At 35.3% G+C, this 18,850-nt stretch overlaps 1 protein-coding gene and 1 pseudogene across 1 annotated transcript in view; one reads left to right on the forward strand and one right to left on the reverse strand.

Annotated features, from left to right (window-relative positions):
- The window catches only part of LOC111150534 (dystrophin), a 2,087,545-nt gene that overhangs the window by 1,675,903 nt on the left and 392,792 nt on the right, over positions 1-18,850 (reverse strand). The window lies entirely within an intron of this gene.
- On the forward strand, positions 467-14,416 carry LOC111150342 (annotated as a pseudogene).

The raw sequence follows: 18,850 nt of genomic DNA on the forward strand, positions 1-18,850 counted from the left end.
AATAATGCTATCCAATTTATGTTACTTTGTTGATTTAAAATTATATTTTGTTAGTTTCGTTTTTTCCTGCCAGTATTATTCACTATGTCATCAGATTCAATGGGGCAAGGACCACCTCTGTTTCATTGGTGGTCCCTGCCCTAGAGCACAGTAAGTAAACACCATGGTTTGTAAGTGGTGATTCACTCATACATTCTCTATTTCATATGCCTCAAGGGCTGGCTCTTATCCCACTGCAGTTCGTACCAATCATCATTCCTTTCCAAAGGTCCAAACTTGATTAAGTCATGTTGCCATAAGGGGGTATCGCATTGTAAGAAACACTACCATAACCATTTTTGAGTGGCAAACTAGATACCAATCTTGGTGTTGTTTTCTATTTATGTGTGTATATATAATCTATGTTTGTTCTTTTTAGAAATATTTTATGGCTTTATGTATAGTCACATGAATATATTTTACGGAAATGGCGTGAGTGAGATCTCACACATGCATCTCTCCTGCTTTTCTTGAGGCTAGTTTTCTTTTCAGTTTTTGTTGGCCTCTCTTTCTTCTCCTGACTTCTTTCCTAACCTGACCTAAAAGACTTTCATATTTTCTCCCTATTCATATGATCTCTGTATGTGTGAGTGTGTATGTGTGGTATCTTAAAGGCACAAATATACAGGGTTTTATATTCTCCCCAAAATAGCATATTATTCAGATTCTATTGAATATTGCTTTTACCAAACAATAATCCCTTTTACTCATTCATTTTAATGGCTGCATAAGATTCATAGTTTGGATGTATCCTAAAGTATTTAGCCAGTTGCCTGTTAGTGGACATTTATTTTGTTTCTACATTTGTAATATTTGTTTTGTTTTGCCACTTAATATAATATTGCAATGGACATCTTGTACATAAATTCTCAGATAACTGATGCTTTTATCATTACAATAGCTAGTCCAGGAAATGTATTTTCTAGAGCAAAGATACACACATATATATATATTTTTAATTTTGGTGGCTTTTTCTTTTTTTATTTTTATTTTTGAGAGAGAGAGAGAGATAGTGAACATGAATGGGGGGTATGTCAGGGGAGGGAAAGAGGGAGAAGCAGGCTCCCCGCTGAGCAGAGATCCCAATGCAGGGCTCCATCCCAGGACCCCGGGTTCAGGACCTGAGCCACAGGCAGATGCTTAACTGACTGAGCCACCCAGGCACCTTAGTAGAGTTGTTTTTTTTTTTTTTTTAATAAAAAGGTTTTAGCATTTAATATTTTAACCAGCAATGTGTATAAATGGGCTCTTTCCTTCCCAGCTATAGATGTTTTTGATTTTCATTTTGCCTGTCTGATGAGTAAAAAGATTTTGCATTGTTTATTTATTTCCATGATTCTTACTTCTTCTGGAATATCTTTTTGTATGGTTGATGATTACAATTTCATCTGTAAATTGTCTGTTAATACAGTTTGTTCATTTTTCTATAGATAGTTTTTCTTCTTAATTTTAAAAGCTCTTTGCAACTAGTAGCTAACATTTATTATATACTACATGCAAGACATATTTTAATCAAGTTTATATAGTTCAACAATCTAATTTTTTATTCACATTCATAAGTGAGATTGTCATATATTTTTAATTTAATTTTATGTTTCCTGACTGTTGGTACTATAGTTATTCTGATATCACAAAAGCAATTGCAGGGTTTTATCTTCTTATATACTTTGGAATACCCTAAAATATAGGAATTACTTTTTCTTTAAGGATTAGGTTAAACTCACATGTGAGAATCCTGGTATATATTTCCATGGTAAGTCTCTAATACTTAATATTTTCTGAAGTAATTGTTCTAGTTTAATTCTCTGCTATTCTTATGTCAATTTTAGTAATTTTCATTGTTCTAGATCATCCATGTCTCAGATTTTTCAAAATTAATTTCCCAGAATTGCTTGTAATATTCTCTCAGTTTCTTCTGAATCTGTGGTTGCACATCCTTTCTCATTACTAATCTTGTCTATTTTTCATTCTCTTCTTATTTTCTTTTGTTAGGATTAGAAGAGGTTTATCTCTTTTGTTGATCTATTCAAAGAGCTAGCTTTTGAACTCAATTCGACCTATATTTTTCAGTCTTCTATTTTGAATTTACTTTTCATTATTGTTTTTCCTTTTATAATCTCTGAAGTTGTATACTTATTTTATCTCTATGTTAAAAAAAAAAAAAAAACTTAAGCCTATGAGGTCCTCCCTGAATACAGCTTTCACTGCCCATATTGTCATCACAGTAAAGATATGAGACAGCTATTATTTTATATAATTTTACCTAGAGGAAAACAGAATGCCAAATGTACGTGGCACTTTCACAAGGTCAGATTTAAAACCAGGTCTGGATATGAGAGATAATTCCTTAATTAAATCTAGAGAATTCTTCATTAAGTGCTTTAATAGGCTCTCTCTAAATTAAAAAATATTGCATACCACCATTTAGGCAAGGAATATTATTTGTTTTGGTTATGTTTTATCTCTTTTCAAATTGCCAAGGACTATAAGAAATAGCAATAATAATCACTAAGGCTCTAGGAGAGGGAGGGATATTTGGCCATGCCTCAAAGGGACTGTTCATGGTCTTTTTATTACTATTGAATGCCTCATGTCGACAGTCTAGCCCATTTTGACTCTGAATTCTCACATGCTTGGTGTTTTGATAATGCCATATTTCCTACTATGTAGCTAAGAACAATGTTGTTCTTATAAAACAATATCATTACTAGCTACTCTTAAATAATCATGTGTACAATGGCTTCTTTTAAATATATTCCTAATACATGCTCTGCAGTTGTATCTTTCAAAGATTCTCAGTCCAATTTCTAAATAACCATGGAAAGGAGAAACAAAAACTGAAATATGTTAAAATCTATGTTAAATGGGGAAGCCTGGGTGGCTCAGTTGGTTAAGCATCTGCCTTCAGCCCAGGTCATGATCCCAGGGTCCTAGGACAGTGTCCCACATGGGGCTCCTTGCTCAGCTGGGAGACTACTTCTCCCTCTTCCTGCCTCTCCCTCTGCTTGTTCTCTCTTTCTCTCTGACAAATAGATAAATAAAATCTTAAAAAAATAATAAAATAAATTAAAAAATAAACTCTGTGTTAAATGAATAATTACATGTCTAGTAGGCAGAACAAAAAAACATTTATATGACATATATGTTAATATATAGAACCAGTGTGTGTGTGTGTTTGTGTGTGTCTGTGTGTGTGTGTTTGTGTGTGCGTGTATCAGTATTGTGACCAGCACTAGATAGCAGGAAATTCAATATTGAGGTCACAAAGGATGCCCAAAGTTATGTTTTCCTGTTTGCAGAATGAAAGCATCTGATACTAAATGAATAAGTGTTGATATTGCGTGCGAAAATTAAATAGCATGCATTGAATTTTTGTAGACACAAGTTCGCCTATACATGAAAATTGGCTTTATGAGTTCCTGAAAACAGGCCTAAGACTTTACTCATAATGTAACATTAGATTCTGGCTCAGAGTTTTGCAGTGTTCGCTGTGCAAGAAACTTTATTTAAACTTAATTTTAGAGGATAGAAAATTCTTACCATTTGTCTTACTATAACAGAACCTTCTGATGGCTCTAATAGAATATTTAAATGTCAACTCTTAGGAAAAATCCCTTGACTCAGGATGCACAAACTATAAAAAAAACCACCTAGGAAACCTAATGAATTCGCTTTCAAAATACAGTAGTCTATTGTTATTATGTGAGGACACAAACTAGAGGGAATTCCTTTTTTGTGCCCACATTAATACTTAGACAAAAGCACTAGATTTCGTATAAAAATATCTATTTAGTAATTTTAAGGTTAATAATAAGTATTTCACAAATCAAAATCACAGTGAGATACCACCTCACACCAGTCAGAATGGCTAAAATTAACAAGTCAGGAAATGACAGATGTTGGAGAGGATGTGGAGAAAAGGGAACCCTCCTATACTGTTGGTGGGAATGCAAGCTGGTGCAACCACTCTGGAAAACAGCATAGATGTTCCTCAAAAAGTTGAAAATAGAGCTACCCTATGACCCAGCAATTGTAATACTAGATATTTACATAAAGGATACAAATGTAGTGATCCGAAGGGGCACTTGCACCCCAGTGTTCATAGCAGCAATGTCCACAATAGCCAAACTGTGGAAAGAGCCCAGATGTCTATGCACAGATGAGTGGATAAAGAAGAGGTGGTGTGTGTGTGTGTGTGTGTGTGTGTGTGTGTATGAATATTACCCAGCCATAAAAAAAAATGAAGTATTATCATTTGCAATGACATGCATGGAACTAGAGGGTATTATGCTAAAAGAAATAAGTCAATCAGAGAAAGACAAATATCCTATGATTTCACTCCCATGTGGAATTAGGGAAACAAAACAGAGGATCATAGGGGAAGGGAGGGAAAAATAAAATAAGATAAAATCAGAGAGGGAGACAAACTATAAGAGACTCTTAATCTCAGGAAACAAACTGAGGGCTGCTGGAGGGGAGGTGGGGGGATGGTTTAACTGGGTGATGGACATTAAGGAGGACACGTGATGGAATGAGCACTGGGTGTTATATACAACTGATGATCACTGAATTCTACCTCCGAAACTAATAGATTTTAAATAAAATAAAGTAACGTGATAAATAAAAAACAAAAGTAAACATGATACTAAACATCTGCAAAATATACAGATATATGTATATATCTGTATATATACAGATATATATATATATCTGTATATATACATATATATATAATTAGTGTGTTAACCACTGGGTTATGAGGAAAAATTCTCTTTCACTGTTTAGTCAAGAAAGCAATGTTCATTTTATCCCAGGTTTTATGTTATACCAGGTTCCTTCAGGGCATAGATGCAATCTAGCATTGTCAATAATATTTTCTACAAGCCAAATTTATACATCCCACAGTGGTTATAGTAAAAGGATTTATATATACATTATATTGATATATTTAAGATTTAAGAATACTGAAGAAAACCATAAGATTTAAAGCATATCTGAAATATGATGGTTTAGTGAAAGGCGATTACTGACCTGGGCCAGTTTATATTATTTTTAATTAGCTTTACAGAAAGAGGAATAGCACATCAAATGTGAAATGCTACACATTGACTTTAGAAAGAGGCACATCTGACATAAAAATAATCACAATAGCCAGGTCAAATAATGAAGATGGAAGTTCTTAGGACAGAGCAGGAAGAAAAACGATGAATAAGAGCAAGGGAGTGCTATTCCTATGATAAAGTTTTAATGAATTTTTTCACGCTTTTTAAACTTTGCGGGAGCAGGAGATGGATAAACTTTCCCAGTTTTAGTTTGTGAATCATTTAAGCATTTGCAGTTCTAACTTGGAAGTTGTAGAGTTATAGGTCATTCAACATGGGAGCCATCACCTTTCCAAAAAATGGTATCAGCCACTTCTTGCCTTTTTAGACAATCACACAGTACATTTCAAAGCTACAGGCACTAATGAAAACACATTCTGTGTCATTCAGCCAAACGAAATTAGGTTAGAGCTAGGAGGTCCCTCACATGGGTTTCAAAAGATGTGGTTCTTTAATACCTTTCAGATTTCAGGATTCATCCTAAGAAGTAACTTTAGTTCCTTGATGTGCAGCATACAATCTGAACATTTTTTTTAATTCGGGAAGGGATAGGGGACAAAGGCAAGCCATCATTTTCCTCATCAGTCTAAGTATGTGAGTTTAACTAAAAAATGATGCAAATTAAATCTTACGACTTCACACAGAATGACATGAGTTCAAAAGGAACCATGAAATGTCATCTTTAAAAATTTGGGTAGATTTCCTTAACCAGATTCTTAAACAGAGACTAACAGTTAAGAAACTATCATGAATTGGAATTTATTATATAAAGATCCTTCCTGATACTTAGACCTCATTCAGATACTTCTCCCTTCTATTTATTTGGCTTTTTGTACCCATACATTTCTCTCTAATAAATTTCTTGTAACTGAGAATTTCATTCCAACATTCTAGACAACTAGGATTTGCTTTTAAAATGTGTGAAGCACTTTTTGTAAAACATCTGCCATTGTGCAGTCAAGCTAAAGAGACTTCTCTTTAAGTTCAAGAGAAATTCCTCAAGTATTTATGTAATCCTTCCAAATACAATGCATTTAAATGATCAAAAATGCAGGAAAACCAAAGTAGTTTTACTGTTTTTGCAGCAGGTGCTTTTATACAGTGTTTAAAATTTATGTAAAATTTTAAGACTTATAGACATAAATCATACCTATTTTTTCCATTGAGAGATGAATGTACTGAATCTTTCATAATTCGATGATGAATAGTTCAAAATACACAACATAAAGGGTGGGCTGCCTTAGCTTTTGAGGACTTGGCTCTTTATTCCCTCTCATATCTCTATCTTGCAAAGAGTTTTTTTTTTTTAATTTTATACAAGTATGGAAGTTTATACTAGAAAACACCTTTTATTTTTTATTTTATTTTTTAATGGTATGAAAATTGGCAGAAACTTTTTTTTTAAAGATTTTATTTATTTATTTGACAGACAGAGACCACAAGTAGGCAGAGAGGCAGGCAGAGAAAGAAAGGGGAAAGCAGGCTCCCCGCCAAGCAGAGAGCCTGATGCGGGGCTCCATCCCAGGACCCTGAGATCATGACCTGAGCTGAAGGCAGAGGCTTAACCCACTGAGCCACTCAGGCGCCCCTTGGCAGAAACTTTTGAAATGCAAGTTTATTTACTTTTTGCTAATGCATTTTTTGTTTTCTTTTTTCTTTTATATTAAGCTCAATTAGCCAACATATATTACATCACTAGTTTTTGATGTAGTGTTCACTGATTCATTAGTTGTGTGTAACACCCAGTGCTCATCACATCACGTGCCTTTCTTAATACCCACTTTTTAAAAGCACATTTTGACCTAGATTGCATCCTAAGACTTAGTTCTAGGTACAGTACTTGTTATGAAGTTACTATCCCTACTTTCAATGATTAAGTTTTACATATTTAGTCATTCATTAAATATTTTTCACCATCTCCTTACACCACATGCTGAATGGTAAAGATGGAGACAGACTAAAAAATGGACTTATATCAAATTGCCTAAAGACAACTGAAGTGAGTTCAAATTTCTCTATATTTGGATGTGTTTATGATCACAGTCATTTGTCACAAGGTAGTTCTTTTTTTTTTTTTTTTTTTTTAAAGATTTTATTTATTTATTTGACAGACAGATCACAAGTAGGCAGAGAGGCAGGCAGAGAGAGAGGAAGGGAAGCAGGCTCCCTGCTGAGCAGAGAGCCCGATGCGGGACTCGATCCCAGGACCCTGAGATCATGACCTGAGCCGAAGGCAGCGGCTTAACCCACTGAGCCACCCAGGCGCCCCAAGGTAGTTCTTTTTAATGGAACTATGTTTTTACTTGCTTATACACTGCCTCTTGGCAATAAAGATTTGAAGCAGCTAAGTTTTAAAAACCCCATAATGTAAAGAAAGTAGAAACATTAAAGGGGTAAAAGAAAATTAAAACAAACATATCAAAGTAGGGGTTTTGATGCAGGCAGTTTCATTGATCATAAAATACAGGACTGAACTTTTTTGCCAAGTAGCTCCTACAGCTCAACTCAGCAAAATTTCTTATATGGAATATTATATACTAGAAGGCATCAGTTGAGAAAATGAACTCTGTCCGCAGTAATAATTTCACAACATAGAATAAAATATGTATATACTTTCAATGTGATATTATCAAACTTGAATTTTTATAAATATTATATATCTTACACCCAGCAATATAGAATGTTACTTTAATGAAAGCAGAACCCTATATAGCCATAGCTTTCTAACCTTGAACCATGTATACTGATTTCAAGGAAAAAAATTTGGCAATAGTAACCCCGAAAACCTTCAAGTTACATGACTAACATTCATTATAATAAGAAGAAATTTTAAATTATAATACATTTTGAAGCCATATTATTATTATCACAAAAATATCTCAGTAAATGGCTACCTCAATTTTGAATTTAATATGCAAGAAAAAATACTATTCTACGTTGAGGCAAGAAATGCACTGGTCAGCGGGAATATGACCAATTCACCTTATGAAATTATTTTAAATGAGAATTAGATTCATTTTTAAGAGTAGTAATTTCCCATTGATGAATTTAAATATTACAGTATATGTTTGTATATAATTTCTATATTCTATAAAAGAACATTCTGAAATATGTACAATCATTTCTATTAGTACATTTCACATTTCGGAGATGATGAAGTGGAACCTAAGTCATGGAATCATTTGGCAAAAATCCCGGAGTTAGTGACAGGTTAAAGGATAGACTTCTCCTGGATCCTCAGAATAAATATAAGGTGCAGACATAGTACAGTCCTATTCCATGGATTGAAAATTTGGTGTAAGAACTAATATTTGTCTAACATAAATTAACTTAAAAATTTGGAATTTATATCTGAACACTGGATTTTATGAGTAATACATAGAGGCAGTTTATAGTCAGTCAAAGATATTATGTTCTGACACACTCCAAAATATGTATTATATGGCTATACAAAATATGTATTATATGGCTCTGAATACTTAAAGAACACATAAAATACTAGCTTTAAAGAATACTTTAGAACCCTCTTTATCTAAGATCATATGCCAGGAAGAGTGAATACCATATCAATTTTCAGATCAGTGACATTTGATAAGCATTCACTCTAACTCAGTGACAATTTTCAATGATGTGATTAAGTGAATATTTGAACATAGCTGACGTTTGAATTTTTTTTTTTTAGATTTTCTATTTACTTCACACAGAGAGAGAGATCACAAGTAGGCAGAGAGGCAGGCAGAGAGAGAGGGGGAAGCAGGCTCCCCGCCGAGCAGGGAGCCCGATGTGGGGCTCGATCCCAGGACCCTGGGATCATGACCTGAGCCAAAGGCAGGGGCTTTAACCCACTGAGCCACCCAGGCGCCCCTGACGTTTGAATTTTTAACATAGGCTTTTAAATACTCACTTTGGATTTGTGCTATAAATGTATAAAAATGATCTTACTTGTTTTGTGCTACTTCACATTTATACTGCTTGAACATTTGAAGTTACTTGGTAAGAATTTGCCACTTTGTCATAGACAGTTGATGAGAATGGTGTACAGAACATAAGTATGAGATCTACAGCTGTGTCAGCCAATATTAAATCATACTAAATCAAAAAGTCCTGGTATACTGTATGCACAGGATGTATTACAACACTACATTTCTTGTATGAATATTTCAAATAAAGATGGAGTGTATTCTATGACTTCAAAGAGGTACTGAGATCCATAAAATATAAACATGGAAATCTTGGGGGTGCCTGGGTGGCTCAGTCAGTTAAGTGTCTCTTGGTTTTGGCTAAGGTCACAATCTCAGGGTCCTGAGATTGAGTCCCTGCTTGTCACTCTCCCTCTGCTCCTCCCTGCTCTCTCTCTGTCACTTTCTCGAATAAATAAATAAAAAATCTTTTAAAAAGCACATGGAAATCTAGGGATGGAAGAAGCGAAAACAAACTGGAATTAGCCAATTAATGGAAGACAGATATCATAATATATGCAGAGCGCAGTTTGAAATACCATGGACAGTTAAATCTCCCTACTAGATCTTTAATGGCTAAATTCCTTTAACAATGAAAAAATAGCCATCAGGGAGATTCAAATTAAAACCACATTAAGATACCACCTTACACCAGCTAGAACTGCCAAAATTAGCAAGACAGGAAACAACATGTGTTGGAGAGGATGTGGAGAAAGGGGAACCCTCTTACACTGTTGGTGGGAATGCAAGTTGGTGCAGCCTCTTTGGAGAACAGTGTGGAGATTCCTCAAGAAATTAAAAATAGAACTTCCCTATGACCCTGAAATTGCACTACTGCGTATTTACCCCAAAGATACAGATGTAGTGAAAAGAAGGGCCATCTGTACCCCAATGTTCATAGCAGCAATGGCCACAGTCGCCAAACTGTGGAAAGAACCAAGATGCCCTTCAACGGACGAATGGATAAGGAAGATGTGGTCCATATACACTATGGAGTATTATGCCTCCATCAGAAAGGATGAATACCCAACTTTTGTAGCAACATGGACAGGACTGGAAGAGATTATGCTGAGTGAAATAAGTCAAGCAGAGAGAGCCAATTATCATATGGTTTCACTTATTTGTGGAGCATAACAAATAACATGGAGGACAAGGGGAGATGGAGAGGAGAAGGGAGTTGAGGGAAATTGGAAGGGGAGGTGAACCATGAGAGACTATGGACTCTGAAAAACAATCTGAGGGTTTTGAAGGAGCAGTGGGTGGGAGGTTGGGGGAACCAGGTGATGGGTATTATTAGGGAGGGCATGGATTGCATGGAGCACTGGGTGTGGTGCAAAAACAATACTGTTATGCTGAAAAGAAGTAAAAAATTTAAAAAAAATAAAAAATAAAAAATAAAACAAAACAAAAAAAACAGAAAAAATATCATTTATTATTCAATTTGACACAAAATGATGAAAACATCAAATCTCTGGTAGAGGAAACTCACTGACTGGAACTTACTTATATCTAAGGGGGTAAAAAATCTATCAAGAAACAAATTAAAATGACCCATAAAATGTTTCTTTTCATTTGAGAGAAAATGTGGTTAAAGACCCACAGAACTGAATTCAGAACGTCTGGTGGAGACTGTCACAAACAAAAGTGGAGAAGGGTAAAGGAATGGTATAATAGCAATATGAGAAATGCTTCCATTACCTGTGATTTGCTTTATCTAACTTCAACAAGTAGCAAGGAAAAGCAAGCTGTGGCTATATTTTATATCTTGAGCTGGTGTGTAGACAAGCTTAACCACTTGATACAATCAGACTCTATTTCACAGGATTTTGTACTTTCTTTTGTTTGCTTTTTAAAACCATGGCCAGCTTTATTACAAATGAGCTTTGCTCTCAGCAAATATTGTAATAAAGGTATCACTGCACTTGGAAGTACTTTATTCTCAATAAGTCATTTTGAAAATAAATTATTGATAGCAGAAATAACTTCATGCTAAAACAGCCACTACAGAGAATGCAAATCAGAACATAAATGTGGTATCAGAGCTCTACAGAGCTAAGCTGTGAGTGCCATTTGAATGAGGATAGCAAATGAGGCATCAGGACAGAGAAGGGAAAGGAAACTGAGGCATGGAGTCAAATTCAGTTGCTAGTTGAGAACAAGGAAATGTGTGGAAATGGGTCATTTATGGCAGAGAAATAGGCCAAAGTAGACAACATCCTAAGAAGGAAGGAAAAAACAAAATGGACTTGACCTAAGATTTTGAAACTCCCACAAAGTAGCCTTTCTAAAGGAAGCTTCTAACACCCCTTTAACAAAAGGGAGGGCTAACTTTTTTCAAATTATTTTAAAAACTTAGGTGTGTGGATAGAGTTGTAGAATTGTTAAGTCCCTAATGATTTTCTATCAGCAATTGTCAATTTCTTAAAGTTTGGATGAACTTATCACTGGTGCCATTAGACTCAGAATCCTTTGTGAAAGATTGGTCTTTAATTTTATGATTTCTTAACTTCTCTTGGCTACTGGTTAAGGTTGTCTATATTCCATTTTGTTAATTCTCATAATTTATCATTTTAAATAGAATATACTCTAATTTAATTGCTTTTTTATGATCAACATATAGCTCTGTGTAGATTCCATTTTCGGTTTCTGTATCTCTTAAACTTGTGTTTAAAATTCTCTTTCTGTGTTTATGTTGCATATATTTGCTTTCCCCCTCCTTTTCCTGATTAAATTTATGAGATTAGTCTATTTTATTACTTTATTACAAAGAACTAGCTCTGAAATTTATCTAGTGTTTCCTCTTTCTGACTTATTTATTTCTTCATTTATCTTTTATTTTATACTTTCCTTAGGGCATTTTTTTCTTTTTGTAGCATTTATGGTTGAAATCTTGAATTAATTTAATCTTTTTTTAATGAAATTTAAAGCAAAGACACAAATTGAACCTCTGAGTAAAACCTAGGTCATTTCTCATGGAATGTTTTTCCTACACAAATGTGGATTTATACTCTTGATTCCTTATACAAAACATTTTAAATTAATCAAATTGAATTTTTAGAAGTATTATTAATTTCTAGTATTGCATTATTATCATCAGAGTATATACTTTATAAGCTCTTCTTTTTAAGTACTTGACACTCTTACAGCATCCTGTGATGATAATATATTATCCATACTTGTAAATAGGGCAGGAATATTTTTTATGTATTTATCTTTTCCTATGCCTTTGGTAAGTTTGTGCAGCAGAGCAGAAATAAGAAATAACTCATAGTCTGTTTTCCTTTTCTGGCTCTGATGTTCCCCAGAAGCATGGGAAAGGATACGGTATCAGCTGCTTCCAAACTTAGCCAGAAACCGTCTCTGCTCTCTGTCAGCAAATAGAGGTGGTATGCTTTGAAAATTGAATGGCTTCCTGGTACACCCAGCAAGGTTCAACCCTAGGCAACATAAAGACTCAGTATAGACATTCTCAAGTCCACATTTGACCAGAAAATAGAGAATACTTGGAGTGTTGGTTATTCTCTGTCCCCTCCCCAGTCCTTCACCCCTTCTGTGTATTAGATGACTCATCTAGTTTAAAATGACTTTATCACCTAGGATCTCTCACCTACTGGCTTCTGGTTGAGCTTGAGCAATAAGTAGCATTGGCAGGACACTGGAGAATCAAATAAAGAGACCAAGGTATCAATATCCTCCCAACTCCCCCCAGCAGGCCAAGATTTGTGAGTAACTTCATTTTTTAGATACATACATCACAGTTGCTCGCCAGTGGCCCCTCTCACAAGGTTGAAGCTTTCGCTAGTTTAAGGTAACAGCTCTCTCCCTTTTGTCTCTTTAGGTTTAGGAATAAACGCTATTAACTCTTGCTAGTCCCTACATGCTTCACCATTCATTGTTAGTCCCTTTAACTCTCTTCACATTTCTGTATCTATTCCCTTCATTACAGTCTCTTCAGCTTTGTCTTTGCGGGCTTTCTGTTTCATACCGGAACTGTTAATGAGACACTTGGTTTCACCAGAAGACTTGCACTTCGGTGGTGAATCTATCAGTGGCTACTTCAGTGGACTGAAGATGAATGGCTTTTCTCCTGCCTATAAAAGGCACCACATCAGTCTACTGATCTCTGGCCATTCCTAGGGATAGGGAAGAGCATTCCTAATAATGACAAAGAATTTTCTGAATGCCAGTTTGAGAGCTCAGATTTGGATTTAGGAAATTTAGATTAAATTATGAACTATTCCTTTTCCTGCAAATCCAACTTTATGGGGCAGAAGGTTTATACATAATGCACATATATTTTATAGAATCATCTGTGCTTTGGGCTATCAATGGGAGGGAAATTGTTATTAAATCTACAGTTTATGCTATCTGTATTCTCTCTATATATATATATATATTTTTTTTTTATTTCTGTTAAGTGTGTTCTAACCTGACAATGGCAAATTAAAGACTGAATAAAAATATACTTCTGAGCCTGAGGTCCAGTCCACTGCTGTCGCTGAGGGCGGAACCAACTCCAGCTCCCTGAGCCGCTTGGGAGGCTTGTGAGGGGCCAGGGGACTTCGGACATGGGAGATCCCCAGAAGGCACAGGCCTGTGCTGGTCCCTGCAGTACTCTGCAGGGCTACAAAAGGAGGGGGAACGTGTCCAGAATCCCTGTAGGGCAGGAAACCTCAACACAGAAAAACTGCGATGAAAATGAAGGAATGCCTGAGAACCAAGGAAAGAGTACAAAGAACAGCCACAGGATGTGGGAAATCCAGAAGTAGCTTGTACTCTGGAAAACAAGGAAAAGTTAGAAAATGAGGGAAAGACAAATCACAAGGGAAAGGTAGGAAATGAGGAAATTTAAAGGACAAGGAAAAGCCAGAGAGTGTGGCAAAACCGGAAGATGGAAAGCCAGTGAGTGAGGGAAACACAGATGGCAAGGCAAAGTCAAAAGAAGAAAACCCAGGCAGTGAGGGAAAGCAAAAGGAAGAGGGAAAGCGAGCCAGTGAGCCAAGGGCTGCAGGAAAGTGCCTAGCTGCGGATGGTGTACCCAGGAAGGCCAGAAGAAAAACCAACAAGGGGCTGGCTCCGTGCCGCCAGGAATATAAGGCCATACGATATGCATGTGAGGAATGAGGAGATGAGAAGAGAATTCGATGAAATGGTCAGGGTGGAGGATAAGGTGAAGAAAACCAGACAGAAATGGGGAGGGGAGTATATGGATGCAAAGAGCTTTACAGGATCCCTTCCACCCAAGGGGTCCAAGAGAACTCAGGGGGTGGCTACAGGGCCCCACAAAAGGTCTTCAAAGACATTCCTTTTATGTAGTGCCCCTGGCAGCATTTGCCAGGCCCTGTGCTTTAACCTTATGCTAATAATTTGCTTTAGCTGTCACTTTTGTTATCAGCAGCATTTCAAACCAACTAGAGTACTCGATCAGTAGGGGATTTTTCACCCACGTGCATTGCACAGACGTTCTAATCCTTGGAAAAATAAAGCAGCTTATAATATTAAAAAAATTATTTTCATTACATTTTCTTTGTAGTTTTAGTAGTATTTCTATTATGTAGTAAGTTGTATAATGTTTCATTTTATTTTTTCAAAGATATATTTATTTTGGAGAGAGGGAGAGAGAGTGGGGGAGGGGGCAGAGGAAGAGGGAGAGAGAGTTTTAAGCAGAGTGCAGAGCCAACCCTGGGGATCCATCTCAGGGACCAGAAATCATAACCTGAGCCAAAACCAAGAGTCAGATGCTTAACTGACTGCGGCCGCCCAGGTACTCCTGTATCATATTTTAATTACTGATTGTAACTTTCCTGGATAAAAATGTACTCTTTTTAAATACTTTTAAGTTTTTCTGTGTTATTATTTAACTTTTTCTCTAATCTTAAAAGAATGTGTTTTATTAGCAGTTCAATATATAGTAGCATCTTGAATTTCAGTCATTGCCATCTCCTTCAGCACAAAGTTCAAAGCCTAGCCATGTCTTCCCATGTTTTCCCTTCTCCCTTCTTGTCTTCCCTTCTTTTAGGGCTTTTCTGTTTTATTGCCAGAATTCCTTCTGGTCTTATATTGAAAACTGTGAAATTAATAATTACAATACATATATAGGAAAGCCAACATATGCAGGAAACCCACCCTGCTACCTCTCTGATCCCCTGCTCGCCTGTGTTTTCTCCACATTCAGTCTTGTCTGTCTTGTGAGTCCTATTTGCAAAATTCTTTTTTTTCTCTCTCTCTTTCTCTCTCATCAAGATCTTTCTGTTCCTCTGCCTGGACTATTTTCCTATAGAAAATCCCATGGCTCACTCCCTCTCTTCTTTCCAGGCTTTAACTGCATCACAGCTTAATTGAGAGTTCTTCCCATACCTCCTATTCTGTTTATGATTTATTCGTTCATTTGGCTATCACTACATTCTAAATGTTTAATGTCCCCTGGTATGTGACTGTAAATTCTATGGCATAAAGGCTTGTGTCTGTTCTGATCACTGACTACAGTGTTCCTACCACCTAGAATACAATCGAACACATAAGAGACATTCAATAAATAATGTGCTGAATGTAAATATACTAACATTGTTTAAAGTATGATTTCTCAAAATCGTCCTATCTACTATTTTATTTAATATGCCATTTTATGGATATCCTGCCCTAGGCTCATTTATTCATCTAATATAGAATACCTAAGCCCATCTTTAAGGAGAAAAAATCCTGCTCTTGAACATTCTCTTTGATTTAATTGTATGTTTACTCCTTATGGTAATAATCAGACTATTAAACACATTTCCTTGAAATCTTTTCCATTTCTTTTGTACTTTCTTCTATTATAAAATAACCAAGAAGTATAAAATGATAATAAATTTACCTTTGAACATTTATATTCTGTGTCTTTTAGCCTGGGGCTACTTCAAGTAAAGGTTATTTCACTCTGGGTTTTGGTTTCCACTGGAAAATGTTTTACTTGAGAGTCTACCCTTTCATACAAAGATTTCAATTTTATGCCAGTCCCTATTAAGGCCCTTGGCTGGATGGGAGCATTGTGTAAATCTGCTCTTTAAGGGCTCCTCTAAAAAGCCCTCATTTCAGGGTCTTTAGCTGCTCAAACAATGGGAGGTTCTCAAGGTTTTGTATTTTCAGAAAGAAATATGACCATCTGAGAAAAGACCTATAAAATGCATTAATCACATTCTAATTTTGTATACTTACTTATCACATTTCATTAAACAATTTCATGAGAAAATACAGGGTGTATTGTCAGATTGATAAATAGGCCATTGTTTGGCATTTGGGAGGTTGTAAGGTTAGGTTTACTTTACCTTTATAGGTTCCTTTGTTTTTTAAACCTTTTTAAAAACAGGAATTGAAGTAAAACATACATATGAGAAAGTATACTTGAGTGTAGACCTTGAAAATTTTTCTCAGAGCAAATGCTCCTGTGTAACAAGCACCAGGTCAAAATATGCAATATTTTTGACACCTGAGAAGATTCACTCATGCATTTTACTGCTTCACTCCTTCCAAAATGTAACCACTCTTCTGACCTTTAAACCCATGGAACAATTTTGCCTGTTTTTGAAATCTAATTAGAAGAAATCATAATAGGTATACTTTTGTGTCTCACTTCTTTGGCTCAAATCTCTTTCAGGGGATTGACATCCCATGTATTGCATATAGCTATCATTTGTCTATTTTCACCACTTTATAATATGCTATCATGTGAATATACTACAGTCATTTCCAGTTTGGGCTACTACAAATCAAGCTGCTATGAACATTCTCTCTCTCTTTCTCTCTCCACATACACATACACACACACAACACAGACACATACATGCATAGAAATGGCAATTATATCCCTCAATACAAAACTATTGGGTTATAAGAATTATGCAGTTTTGCATTTAGTATATAATGCCAAACTTTTAATAGTTGTCTGAATTACATTTCCACCAGTTAGAAGTTCAAGTTATTCCAAATCCTCACCCTCAGCATTATTAGCCCTTCTAATTTCAGCCATTTTTATGAATTTGTATTGGTTTCTCATTGCATTTTTTAACTTGAATTTCCCTATTTACTGCTGAGGTTGAATATTTTTTTACATTATTCTTTAATTTTTGAACATCCTCTTTTGTGAAGTTCCTGTTCAAATTTTCTGCCCATTTTTTTGCTCATTCTGCAAAACCTAAAATTATCTTTTTATTAAGATTTTATTTACTTGAGAGAGAGAGAGTGAGAGACAGAGCACGAGAGGGGAGAGGGTCAGAGGAAGAAGCAGACTCCCTGCTGAGCAGGGAGCTGGATGCGGGACTTGATCCTGTGACTCCAGGATCATGAAATGAGCCAAAGGCAGTCACTTAACAAACTGAGCCATCAAGGTGCCCCTCAAAACCTAAACTCATTAAAAATAAATAAACTATAGAGGAAAATCATAGGAGAAATCTGGAATGCTCAATAGTATAAAGGTATAGATTCTTCCCAAACTGATCTATAAATTTAACTCATTATTGATCACATTCCAAACAGGATTTATATGGAAATTTAAAAGATGATGGGAAAATAAAGAGAGAAATACAATGGATCAGTATAACCAAGAAAACAGAACAAGAAAAAAAGGGGAACCTAGTTTACCAGATACAAGGATGTATAAAACTGCAGTAATCCATAGGGCATGGTATTTGTGCATGTATAAAAAAAGAGAAAAATGGAACTGAACTAAAGTCCAAAAACAGAACAATATTTGTATTGAGAAATTTTTATGACATACCTAGTATTAGAGAGCAATGAGTAAGTAACATTCTTTTTAATAAATGGTGTTGTGACAATTAGATTCCAAATGAAAAAAAGAAAAGAACCTGAATCTTAACCCATTCCTCATGCCAAATTCAATAATAAATTCCAGGTAAATATAGATTCAAATTCAAATGATAGAACAAAGAAGCCTATATAGATGAAAATAAAATATAACAACATAATGGTTTTGGGCAGACAAATATTTCTTTAAAAGGACACAACATTATAATGTGAATGTTTAGAAAAATGACCTATACCAGAATGAAGAATTTTGCTTTATCATTAAGTAAAAATATAATTCAAAGGCAGAAAATACCTTTGGAGTACATAAATGAAGGATTCATATCCAGAACATACAACTTATAATTTTGATGAAGTTCAAGTTAATTTTTCTCTTTTTGAATCATGCTTTTGGTTTCACATCTAAGAAGAATTTGGTTATCCCAAAGTCACAGAGATTTTCTCTTATGGCTTCTCTGTTTTATTGCCAGAATTCCTTCTGGTCTTATATTGAAAACTGTGAAATTAATAATACAACATATACAGGAAAGCCAAAAATTCATAATAACCAGTGTGTGGGGGCCTAAAACCTCTTATCAAACAAAATCTATGGCTACATTAATCTACTATTTAAAAAAAAAAGATCCAACAACTTATTGCTTAACATGGTATTTTTTTTGGTGGAAAGAGATCAACTACATCAAATAGACTGAATCCAATAATTCTTTGAATTTTCTTCTGTCTTCCTTGCTTTCATATTTTATAATGGAATGTGGGAAACTGAAAAAGATTTATTTTCATGTAAATTCTAATATCTCTAAACAATACTCTTTTTTTTTAAAGATTCCTATCTATTTATTTGACAGACAGAGATCACAAGTAGACAGAGAGGCAGGAAGAGAGAGAGAGAGGGAAGCAGGCTCCCCGCTGAGCAGAGAGCCCGATGCGGGACTTGATCCCAGGACCCTGAGA

This window comes from Enhydra lutris, unplaced genomic scaffold (assembly GCF_002288905.1).
Source record: "Enhydra lutris kenyoni isolate GAN:26980312 unplaced genomic scaffold, ASM228890v2 scaffoldscaffold23, whole genome shotgun sequence".
Lineage (NCBI taxonomy): Eukaryota > Metazoa > Chordata > Mammalia > Carnivora > Mustelidae > Enhydra > Enhydra lutris.